Source organism: Caretta caretta, chromosome 24 (genome assembly GCF_965140235.1).
Source record: "Caretta caretta isolate rCarCar2 chromosome 24, rCarCar1.hap1, whole genome shotgun sequence".
NCBI lineage: Eukaryota > Metazoa > Chordata > Testudines > Cheloniidae > Caretta > Caretta caretta.
The window spans coordinates 3,530,001-3,541,543 of NC_134229.1; the positions used below are offsets into that span (position 1 = coordinate 3,530,001).

General features: G+C 53.1%; 1 protein-coding gene across 2 annotated transcripts in view; it reads left to right on the forward strand.

Moving 5' to 3' along the window:
- The window catches only part of NHLH1 (nescient helix-loop-helix 1), a 9,796-nt gene extending 6,014 nt beyond the window's left edge, over positions 1-3,782 (forward strand). For both annotated transcript variants that reach the window (XM_075122822.1, XM_075122823.1), the window contains one exon: positions 1-3,782. This exon is cut by the window's left edge and continues 1,234 nt beyond it. The gene's annotated coding sequence lies outside the window, so the exon portion shown is untranslated.
- Positions 3,783-11,543: the final 7,761 nt, after the last annotated feature.

An 11,543-nucleotide genomic window follows, 5' to 3' on the forward strand; every position in this document is an offset into this window, starting at 1 on the left:
TCTGTCCGTCTGTCTGCTACATCTCCGACCTGACCCACGTGCTGGACGTCTGAGCCGCCGAGCCCACGTCCGTCTGTCCGTCTGTCTGCTACATCTCCGACATGACCCACGTGCTGGACGTCTGAGCCGCCGAGCCCCCGTCCCTCTGTCCGTCTGCCTGCTACATTTCCTACCTGAACCACGTGCTGGACGTCTGAGCCACTGAGCCCACGTCCGTCTGTCCGTCTGTCTGCTACATCTCCGACCTGAACCACGTGCTGGACATCAGAGCCGCTGAGCCTCCGTCCCTCTGTCCGTCTGTCTGCTACATCTCCGACCTGACCTGCGTGCTGGACGTCTGAGCCGCCGAGCCCCCGTCCCTCTGTCCGTCTGTCTGCTACATCTCCGACCTGACCTGCGTGCTGGACGTCTGAGCCGCCGAGCCCCCGTCCCTCTGTCCTTCTGTTTGCTACATCTCCCACCTGACCCACATGCTGGACATCAGAGCCACTGAGCCCCCGTCCCTCTGTCCGTCTGTCTGCTACATCTCCGACCTGAACCACGTGCTGGACGTCTGAGCTGCCAAGCCCCCGTCCCTCTGTCCGTCTGTCTGCTACATCTCCGACCTGACCTGCGTGCTGGACGTCTGAGCCGCCGAGCCCCCGTCCCTCTGTCTGTCTGTCTGCTACATCTCCCACCTGACCCACGTGCTGGACATCAGAGCCGCTGAGCCCCCGTCTCTCTGTCCGTCTGTCTGCTACATCTCCAACCTGACCCACGTGCTAGATGTCTGAGCCACAGAGCCCACATTCATCTGTCCATCTTTCTGCTACATCTCCTACCTGAACCACATGCTGGACGTCTGAGCCACCGAGCCTACGTCCATCTGTCTGCTGCATCTCCTACCTGAACCACGTGCTGGATGTCTGAGCCAATGATTGTCCATCTGTCTGTCCGTATTTCTCTCCATATCCTGTCAGACGTGTGAGCCACCAAGCCCATCTCTGTCTGTCTGTCCATGCATTTACCATATATCCTACCTGACTACTTGCTGGAGTCTGAGCCACCGAGCCTACGTATCTGTCAGTGTTTCTGCTACATCTCCTATTGGTCATCTGAGCCACCAAGCCTACATCCATCTATCTGTCTAGCTGCTACCTGAATCACATCCGGGACATCTTGAGCCTCCGAGCCCATGTCTGTCCACCCCTCCATCCATCTGTCTGCTCCATCTCTTACTGGAACCCCGAGCTGGACATCCAAGCCACAGCAGCACCAACAGCCCTGGGATCTAGCCCATGTGTCTCTCTACTCTTTCTTCTACCTGAGGCATGGCCTGGATTGGTGAAGTGCCAACAGCAGGAACATTTCAGGCCTTTTTTCTGTTGGCTGCGTTTCTCCGAGCTGGCACCGTATACTGGGCTCCCAAAAGGCCCTGTCTCGAGGGGCTGCCACGCCATCTGAGCTGACGCCCCCGGCACCCCCCAGATCTAGGCAGACAAGGAAGGGAGCTTGACCCCCTGTGAGCTCTGGCATTCCTTGCACAGCCGCAGGACTCCCGGCTTTTCCTGCCCTGAAAAGAAATACCAAACATGCGGCAAAAATGGAAGGCATAAACCTTGTCCTCTGTCATGACCCCATCCCTTCTCCAACTACCACAAAGACCGGATCTCAATCTCCCAATACAGTTCCCACTTCAGCATCCCAAAGGTCAGAGTTTGCTCCCGTTGCAGTTAATAGGCTCCAATCTCCATCGTCCTGCTGTTGTTTATACTGGTGCAAAGTGAGTGTGAACGGTGCCCATCCTGACTCAGGAGTGTTTTGCACCTGCTTTGCACGGGTATAAGTGACTGGACAAGGTGGACAACAGGCAATCAAGCCCAGTGAGTGTTTGATGGCAGCAGGCTCTGGTCCCTAAGGCTGTTTCATGTTTCCCAAAATAGATGCCCCTAGTAAGAGGGGTCAAACTGGGGGAAACGTGGTGACTCTCTACTCAAGCTCCAGATACAATTCCAAACTACACCAACAATCTCAGACAACTGGATTTGTCTGCTGTAATGATCAGTGCACAGTGAATAAGTAAGGCTGACCTCTACATTGCCATCATTAGCCTCCAGAGTGAACATCCTGTTGCAGTGAATGGGAGTAGTTAATTCACACCTCTCTTAGGGCTTCAGGCCTCGACTCTCGTTTGTCATGCACCTTGTGTTGTCATTAACCCCCTTTCGAAGCAGGTGTCAGGCCTCGCCTCCACTGGGATTCCAGTCACTAGTTTTAACCCCTTCGTGGGACACAATTTACCCCAACAGAGCACAGTTTTCACCAGTGCAGTTTATCCAGGGCCTCCCTGGTGTAAACTATGATCTGCGATGGATTTGCGCTGGGGCAGCTCCACCTTAGAGGGATCTGTGCTCCCAGTTTGCACTGGTGCGAATGACAACCACGGGGCTAAATGAATGGGAACTGGGTGACCAAACCCCACAGGCAGCTGTGACGAGCTCAACCCAAGCCGTTGACCTATGGGGCTGCTTGTCTTCTCATGCTCACTGTTGTAAATCAGGAGCAGAGAAGCAGGCCAAGTGAAGGCATCCGCAGTCAGTGAGGGATTCCAGCCCCACACTGAAGCTGTTGCACAGAGCAGGATCTCTCTCTAGTCCCCTCCTGGGAGTCCTGGCCCCAGCCCTGGGGGTCAGGCGGTGCCCTGCACTTCCCTAGGACCCAACCCCAGCCGCCCAGCTCAGCAAATCCGTCCCCCCTTTCCAATGGCAAAGCCAAGCCTTGGTTATTGTCGGAGAAAGAGAATCTGATTGGTAGACGTTAGAAGCAAAGAGAAATGGTGTTTGACCAATCCGATCGCTGCATGAGCGAACTGTAAACAAAACCCGGGGCCTGCCGCCAATCGAAAAGAGCTGGCGCTGACGAGTAAACAAGCATGAACTTTATGGGTCTGAGCCTGCAAAAATCCACCGATCTATTGGCTTCAGTGGGATCATTCCTGTGGCTACGGGTCTACAGGGACAGAACATCTATTTATCGTCAATCGCCATACACATCTATCTGTCTCCATACACACCCATCTATCTATCGATCTGTCTATCTATCATCTATCTCCATACTCCTCCATCTAATCTATCTGTCTGTCTATCCTCAGACACACCCATCTCTATCCATCTATCACAATACATATCTTTTTATCTACATATCCACCCTCCCGCTCTGTGTCTATCTGTCTATGATCTTATGTCTATCTGTCTCTCTAGGCATTTCACCACAGCCACTATAGCTGAACCTTTCCAGTTCCATTTGAGGGTTCAGATGAAATTCAGTGGACAAAACTGATGAAAAGAGGGTTTTTTTCCCAACACGCTGTTCTAATCAGGTCTTTTGGGCTCTGTTCCCAGCTCTGCCGCTGATTCACTGGGGTGAGCCACTTCCCTCCTCTCTGCCTCAGTTTCCCGCTCTGTATAAACAGTGAGAATGCTACCTACCTCGGCCTCATGCAGACTCGTCAGCGAACGTCCACCATGTGCTTTGAGATCCCTGGATGGCAGGGCATTATGAACAGTGAAGACAGGGACGGATTTCCCATCCACACGCAGTTCAGCAGGGGAAGCAGATGGACGGGGAGAGCAGGGCCGACCCGCCACCTCCTTCACTCATCAGTCACGTCTCTGTGCCACAAGGCTATTTATTGAATTAATTTATTGATAAATGTTGCTATTTATTTGTGGGTTTGTGCACTTTTAAAAAAAAAAGAAGTGAAAAACAACTGTGGAGGGGAAAATAATCCTTTGTAAATAACATGCCCTTGTGTGTGTGTGTGTGTCTTGGCTGTTTAGAATGTGTGACGATTTATTATTTATTATTGCCTAAGAAAGTCGGAGAGATGGGGAATGGAATTAAACTGTGCCACAGAAAAAGAGAGATCTCGGCTTTGGAAAAAAGACTCTTCCCTCTTTCTTTCTTTCTTTCTTTCTTTCTTTCTTTCTTTCTTTCTTAGTATCGCCGTCTTCTCTTTCCTTTTGCAGCTGGGTCATTTTGCGAGCGGTAATGGCCGGTTGCAGCTACGCCTGTTAAGACTGGCAGGTAATCGAATCTCATGCTCCGAGATTCACATGAAATGATCACAGCAGGGGGTATGGATTTTCCTCCTGCTACACACAACTGGCAGAGGGCGCTGATCCAACATGGCAAGACGCCGGCTCACACAGGGTCCAGGTGCATCATGAGTCGAGATGGGCCCACACCTTGAACCTGGATCGGAACTGGAGGGCTCACAGAGGGTTTCTGGGGTTCTGTTGCAGGCCTATTTCTACCATAATTGTGGGAATTTTGTCTCCCTCTGAAGCATCACCTGTTTATGGTACTTCTCTGCCCCTCCCCCCATCACTGTAGCATCTGGGCGTTGTACAGATGGGGAAACCGAGGCACCGAGAAAGAAGCTAAGTGATTGGCCCAGGGTTACACAGGGAGTCCGCAGCAGAGCCGGGAACTGGAGCCAGGTCTCCGAAGACCAAGGCTAGCATCCTAACAACTGGACCAGCCTTCCTCTGTCCTGTGTTGAGTCCCATGAGTGGGTGTGCTGCTGGACCGATGGTCTGATTGGGTGCAGCAAACCTATGTTCCTATACGACAAAATCACCTCCCCCAAAGTGGGAGACAAAGGGGAAGGGAGGGCGTATCAGCACCAGGCCCTGAAGCACCGGTGGGAGCGGGCTAGACGGGTCATGGGGCCAGCCCATTCTCACCCTCTGCCCCACATGCTTTTCCTTCCCCACGGTTCAGAAGGCTGGGACAGCTCAGGAGCGTCAGGGAGGCTCTGAACTGGGAGTGGGGAGGGCAGGGCAGGGACAGACACACTCAAAAAACCCGGCCCCCCCGTCTCCCTCCACGTCTGACTCCCACCCCTGTCCGGCACTGCAGCAGTTCTAGAATCTCCCGGGGGCCTTTGAACCCGAACAACCCCAGGGAGCTCAAGGCTTTAAAAGAATTCGTTGGAACAGACACAAGGAAAGGTCCAACCAGTGGGAGAGGGAAGGGGGAACCCGCCCATTCAGGGGAGTGAGATGAGGCATGTAGTGGCCCCTCCACGACCCCTTCTATCCCCAACACCGCCCCCAGCCCCGGTGCTTCGCCTTGGAGGCTCCACACTGCACGCTCAGAGCAGGAACCAGCTACTTTGGGAAGCAGGAGACAGAAGAGGAAGAGGAAGGGCATGTGGAGCAAAGGGACTGAGAGCCCTGTGGATCAGTCCCTCCGTACCCCAGAGCTGCTCAGCAGCAAAGAAAGATCCCCTCCCAGTCTGGGTCACCGTGACAGCTGCAGGAATGGAAGCAACGGGGGAGGGGGAATCTGAGCCAAAGTGATCCCCCAAATCACATGCAACTGCCCCATAAAACCTTCCAGACTCGGGGATACAACTTTCCCCGACTCAGAGGGTGCTGTCCCCTCTGTCCCCTAAGTGATTATCATGAAAATGCCTTTTTGCTCCCCTTGTATTACCCAGAGTCCATTGTCTCTGCCTCAAGAGCCAGGAAATCTTCCTGCAGTGCAGATTCCACCCCCGGTTGTGATCGTCTTCACTTGTTAGCTTGATGGCTTTGTTTACCTTATATATAAATGTACTTTCATTGTTCTCTGCCTGTAATCAAGGCGGTCAAGCAGGTAAATACACATTCCTTTGTCTAGGGCAGGCTGGGCTTATGCACTGCCTCAAATACACCCTTAAGAACACATCTGCAGCAGACATCTATATCTCTTGGTACACAACCCGCACACACGTCATGCAGTGGTTTTTGGGACCAGCGCATCACCAGTTTGCATATGACACCTTACATGACACTTTTTAGGTACCTGTTATGGCAGCAGTGTGTTGGGGGTGATGAGTGTGTCAGGTCTGAGAGGCGTTACAATGGGGTGGGCCTCTGCCAGCTAGTACCGAGGGGCTCCAGGGTCACAAACGCCCACCTCCGTCCCTCTGGGCCCCTCTGGTGAAAGCGGGGAAGAGAGCGTGCTGCTCCTCGCCCTTCGTCCCTGTCCTCTGACGGACGGGTCCCCGCGGGACAAGTTGCAGCTGTTCGTTGACTTGCTCCAAATTTCTTTACGTAATCGATTGGCCTCGGCTCCGCGGGATACATTAAAGGGGAAATAAAAAGCTTGGCGGGGGGAGGGAAACACAGAGAGACGGTGACGGCTCTGTCCTGGCAAGACCTCCCCTATACCTCCATAAGCCTGCGATTGCCCAAGGGTTACAGCCAGGTCCCCGGGGCAGAGATTGGACACAGGCCAAGCTTGGCCATGCATTAATGAAGGGAAAGGGAAAAAAAGGCAGCTAGCAGATCTGGGTTGTGTGCAGCCTCTCAGCGTCTGTCTCCCAGCTCAGGGGCACAGCTTTGGGTTAGGGGGGCTTGTGCTAGCATGCGAAAAATAACCAAGGGGCTATGGCAGCACCAGCGGAGGGTCAGGGAGGCGGGGGGTAAGGTGGGCTTGAACTCAGTGACTAGCCCAAGCTTCTGGCAGTGCCGCAGTGTCCACAGAGCTCTTCTCAGTGCACTCACACGAGCCCTGCCGCCGCCCGGGCTCAGAGGCTCACTGCCCGCGGTAGGGTAGACGTACCCTCGGGGCAAGTGCGGCCATATCCCTCATCAGCATCAGCTCCAGCCCACGCAGGGGTCTATGGTTAGAGTATAAGGCTTGGCATCAGGACTCCTGGGTTCCGTTCCTGGTTTGGGGGGGGAGGAGAGTGAGGCCTAATAGTTAGAGCTGGGGGCTTGGCATCAGGACTCCTGGGTTCCGTTCCTGGTTTGGGGGGGAGGAGAGTGAGGCCTAATAGTTAGAGCTGGGGGCTTGGCATCAGGACTCCTGGGTTCTGTCATCAGGTCTAGGAGGGGAGTGGGGTCTAATGAGAGTTTTATTCCTACTCTGACTCCACGGGACCTGGGGCGCGTCACTTCCCCTTTCTGGGCCTGTGTTCCAATGCTGGCTCCGACTCCGGACCTCCCTCATCCTGGCACAGACTCAAGCTAGGTTCTCCGATCTGCCTCCAGCCTTTCCCTGGGAGCCTGCCCCGGACGTAAACTCTGTCTCTCCGTCCCAAGGCCTCTCAATTAACTGGGGCAAGGGGCGGTGGATGCTGTCTCCTCCCGGGCTGCGCAGGAGAGAACAGGCCCTTTCCCGGGGCAGCCCGACGTGAGAACCGACAGATTAATCACGTTACAAAAGTGTGAACATTCTGTCGCTATTTCCCAACCGGCTGTGGTGCCCTTTGTTACCCGCCCTGCCAGCCAAGTCCCTGACATATGGTCCGCATTGTGCAGCGCACAATGGAAACACTTCATGCTAATTTAGACCCTGGCTCTGGCCTTGATGTCTCCTCCCACAGACTGGGGCAATGGCCCTCACTTAAGTGTTCGTTTGCCAATGCGAAAAAAAAGACAATTTTGCTTCTTGTTCACTTTTCAGTGTATTAGAAAGTTTTGCACTGGGCTCAAATCAATTTCTCTTGCTCGACTGTAATAAGGGGGGGGAATCTGTCCATCTCTCTGTCACCACAAGAGGATTATCTGTCTGTCTGTCTAATATCAGACGGGGATTATCTATCTATCTACATACACCCCCTCTATCTATCTATCTACCTATCTATCTGTCTATCTATCCCCAGACACCCGCTCTATCTATCTATCTATCTATCTATCTATCTATCTATCTATCTATCCCCAGACACCCGCTCTATCTATCTATCTATCTATCTATCTATCCCCAGACACCCGCTCTATCTATCTCTCTATCTCTCTATCTCTCTATCTATCCCTATACACCCCATCTATCTATCTAATATCATAAGGGGCTGTCTGTCTGTCTGATCTTTAAAATGGTTATCTACGTATGTATCTATCTGACCTGTAAGGTTATTACCTATCTGTTATAACCTGTCTGGTTTTTATCTATGCGTCCATCCACAGTCTCTCTCCTTCCTCCCCGCTCTAGTATGTCAGTCTAGCACAGGGGTAGCCAATTACTTTTTGTCAAGGCCAAAATTTCTTGGTCACAGTATAGTCAAGGTCCAGACTCCAGAGAAAATAATAATAATGGTAATAATTAATAAGTAAATAAAAAGATTTTGGGGTCCAGCCACTCAAAAGCACAGTCCACCATTGACTGGGTAGCATCTCTCCTCCCACCGACAGTGTCTCTGTGTGTACTCGAAGGTTGTCTCTAGCACCCGTCACTGTGGTACCTAAGAATTGCCTGATGCCAGCTCATTTCACAGTATATAAAGCACACCAGACAAATTCAACTCCTTCCAAAAGTCAGCTCCCCTCTTGGTTTTCCACCATCCAAAAGGCAGGTCAATTCTGGGCTCTCCACTATTCAGACATGGGATGAAAATCTGCCGGTAATTCTGTCCATAAACCGGGATTGCCCTGTGCTGTTATTATCCAGATTACAATAGCACCCAAGGCCTCCGCTGAGATCAGATCCCCATTGTACTAGGCGCTGTACATACACATAGTGAGAAACAGTCCCTGCCCCAAAGAGACAAGGTGGACCAGGGCTGGGAGTCGGAAATGACTGATGCAAAAATCACCCTGTAGGTCACTGGCAAAACCCAGAGCTCCTGACACCGAGTCCCCTGCAATACCCATTAGCTCACACCGTTTGCACACCGCAGTGTGGATCCTCGGGGCAGAATCTTTAACAGGGGTCCTCTGGGCTGCATCCTACAATGCTGGAGAGAGGGGAGATGTTGCCGCCTTTTCAGATCACACACAGGATTTTCCCTGCAGTCCACACATTCTTGTCCTATGGCTTGTGGATCCGTGAGAGCATGGCTGGACTTGCATATATATACAGGAGGGGAGGGTACTTCTGGGTGTGTGGATGTCTGCAGGAGGGTGTGTACATACACATATTTCTGTGTCTGGCTGAGGACTGGCTGGAAAACCAGAATTCCGCTTCATGAAAACCATTGAGTGTTTGATGTTTGTTTTCATGTTGGTCCAGACCAGAGCGGAGAGCGGAGACCTCTTGGCATTTTCTGGGGAAAAGCGTGAAAGCAAGAGCACCCCAGGGCAGCTGGCAGCGCTGTGAGTCGTGCCATCAGCCAGGATGTGGAAACACAGGCTCAAGTCTCTGCTCCAAGCCGGGACTCAAACCTGGGTCTCCCCCAGGCGAGTGCTTGAAAACCGCGGGGCTACGGAGTCTCTCATTCTTTCGCTGACCCACTGAATATTTCATTATTTACATGAAGGGGAACAGCTTTGGCACAGGGGGACTAGCCTTTTAGGGAGCGATGGGCCCGGCCCCACCTGTGACCCACTTAGCTCACCTCCCCAGGTGGAGACAATGAGCAAAGTCCCAGAGCAGGCTGGACACCTGGCTAAAATCAGGCCTCTGGGGTGAAGATAAAGCAGGGGCCTGTGGCGAGCACAGGAAGATGTGTTAGGAGTTGCTGCTGGACAGGGAGTGGGCAGAGGCTCAACGGAGCTGGAAGGATGCAAGAGCTGCCCTATACAGAGAGACTCCCCCAGGCGCAGGGCTGGGGGTGCAGCTGTCAGCTAGGAGGAAGTTCTGGGGTTTCCTAGTGAGCTTGGTTAATAAACCCAGCATCCAAGAAGGGCCGTAACACAGCCCGTGAAAACCTATGGTGAAGTTACTGGCAAGCCCAAGAAAGGGAAACCGAGGCAACAGCAGACCAGGTAGGTGGCGGTAGGACAACCTCCAACAGGAGAGTCCTAGTAGCCAGAGCAGGGACTGGAGCCTGATGATGTCCCAGGAGCATGCCCTGATCACTAGGCTCTTGACTAGTCGACGTTGAACAGGAGCAGGGGAGGGGAGAGGGCTCTCTCGCTCTCATTTTGACCAGAAATTCCATCCTGGACCTAAGGAAACGAGAGACCAAACGGACACTTTTCTGTGTTTGCAAAGTCTTGGGTTTGACAAAGCAGCATTCCCGGCTGGCAATTTGCTGGACAAATTCCTGCCCAGCCCTCGTCCATACGCATTCTGAAGTGTGTGTGTCTGTGTGCTTGCAGGTCTATCGTGCATCCATGCACGTGTCCCCACACGCATGTGTTTGCAACAGCGTGCGCATCTGTGTGTTGGCTTGCTGGTCGGCACATCACAGCCTGAGACGAGGGGACAGCCTCGTGCTTTCTCCCCCTCCGTATCCCTCCGCCGCACCTAGAAGAGGCTCTGGCCCCCCGTGCGGGGGCTCAGAACACCAGGCATGTGAATGTGCAGCCTCCCCAGGAGAAGCCGGGTGCATGCCCAGGATCGTTTGCTCCCAGCCAGTCGCAGTGCCGTCGGGATCCGGGCCCCCCCCACCCCAGCTGAGAATGAAAGGTGCAAATCGACCAGGTTCCCACCCAGCACAGACAGGACCGGGGAGAGGGAATGGGAGCTCAGAGAGGAACCCCGTCTCCTCCACCCTCCCACAGTGGGCTCTGGATGCAGTGGGCTGTGCCCTGGGGATGGAGGTTTGGCATTTTGTGTGCCGCTTCCAAGGACATCCACTTTATGATCTCCCCAGCGCTTATCGCCTGACATGGGCCGTGGGCTGCTGCATGGCAACAGTCGGGGGGGGGGGTCTTACTAAGCATCCAGGACCATGCTCTTCACCCTGAAGCTCTGCCTCAGTTTCCCTGCAACCAGGGACTCTGTCCAGGATCTGGGGTCAGCACGGAGCAGATTTGTCTTTGTGCTGAATCAGGAGAGCCAGGGTGGGCAGCAAAAGTGCCTCTTCCCATCTTGGTGGTGGGAGGGGAGCACGATCAGTGTCTTCCTCGGTATAGTCCCCTCGCCCGCTGCCATGCCCCGCTGTCCCCCCATGCCCCCAGCCCAGGAGGAGCTGGTCCAAGATTGGGCTCCCTTGTGGCAAGGATTGTGCATGTTGGTTAATGCAGCTGGGTAACGAGGGAGGGCTGAGCTGGGCCCCTCCTGCCGAGAGCCGGCTGAGAGTTTTGTAGTGAAAAGTGAGTTTTATGCAAAATGACTTTTTCTCCCCAAAGAAGAGTTCTGCAGAAAAATGCAAGTTTGCCCACCAAATTTGCAGAGGGGTTTTGGGGTGCATTTTTTTTATACTAAAACCCAGAAAACAAGAACATTTATGTACCTTATTTTTTTATTTTCAGAAACAGAACGGGGTTTTGCTATAAGCCAGTTGTTTTTTGTTTTGTTTTTTACTAAAAACAGATGGTTTCTTTATTTTAAAAAAAAAGAGACTTTTTTTGAAGACAATACATTTTCAGGGGAAATTCTGGCGAAAATCAAATGCCTTCATCGAGCGGCATTGTCTGCACATCTCCCTGCCTCCGTCCCTGCGGGGGAGCGGGAAGGATTAGCTGGAGATGGCAACTGACTCACACACACACACACACACATGCTGGAATTACACACACACACTGATTCTCTGCTGACACACGCCCCTGCACGCCCCATCGAGGCCAATGGGGCGTCAATTTGAGCAGGATCTGACCTTACCTCATCTATTTGTTTTTTGGGGGAGGAAGGGGACCCCTCCTCCAGTCTAGCCCAAAGCACATCCCCCTCCCCCCCCCCGCCCC